This window comes from Penaeus monodon, chromosome 25, assembly GCF_015228065.2.
Source record: "Penaeus monodon isolate SGIC_2016 chromosome 25, NSTDA_Pmon_1, whole genome shotgun sequence".
Lineage (NCBI taxonomy): Eukaryota > Metazoa > Arthropoda > Malacostraca > Decapoda > Penaeidae > Penaeus > Penaeus monodon.
In genome coordinates this window covers 41,159,858-41,160,902 of record NC_051410.1, presented here as the reverse complement: position 1 = coordinate 41,160,902, position 1,045 = coordinate 41,159,858, and positions in this window count along the sequence as shown.

The following is a 1,045-nucleotide window of genomic DNA, read 5'->3' as shown; positions in this document are numbered from 1 at the left end:
CAGGCGTTTCCTTTACCCCCAGAGAAAAGTCGAGCAAAAAATCAGATTAGTGGACAGCTTTAGTTCCAAACTTTTTTTCTTTTTTTTCGCTTCGGTTCACGGAGCACCGATGCGGCGTCGATCCAGCTCTCGACGTAGATAAGTTACGTAAGCATCTTGTTTCTGACTCTCCAACCTCCTCCTTTCTCGTCTTACCAGCGTCGACCGCAGTCCGCCTTCCCCATCGCTATAGAACCGCATCCCCCCCCCCCCCCTTGTATAACAGCATGCGTCTTCTCTTGACCATACGATAATAGAGTCAGTCGGTGTTGTGTAGAATCTTTAATCTCCCATATTTTATTGTTATTTTCCGTGTCGATCATTATATTTTGCTTACCTCTTTCGCCGCGTATTGCAATTGACCAGATGTGTTTCCCTTTGCGATTACAATTAGCACTTGAGGTTCAACACATGAATTGCGAAACGCAGGCGAAAAACGGTTGCTTCAATGTTCCAGTGACACTTGCGTATTATCTTGCAGTTGCGATAATATGCGTGACTATATCACTACAACCTGGATTATATATCGTTGCCAACTATCTTACGTATTCGCAAAAGTAACAGCGTTTAATCTTTTTACATATACTGCATGATTATCACATACATTACTCCTGTTATCTACACCAGCATGATTACTGCATCATCTCCACTTAGATCACGATATCACTAAGCATGTAACCCCAACATAAACCACCCCATAAACAAAAAGGCAAATAAATATAATCACCACTACCAACACAGCTGCCAAACACCCCATGTATCCTGCCATCACGACGCAAACCACACACACGCAGCATGCAAGCGTGAGGGTACCCGAATGTCCGCAACACATGCTTAACGAGTGGTAGCTTGACATGTTTACACGCACAGCCAGAACGTATTGGGAGGTCTTAATAACCAAAGCCTGGTGATCCAAGGCTGGTGTTAAGACCCCATGATTTTGGTACTCTATATATCAACTTTCGTGAGACGGAAACGTAGAGGATTAAGCAGAAAACTAAAAGTC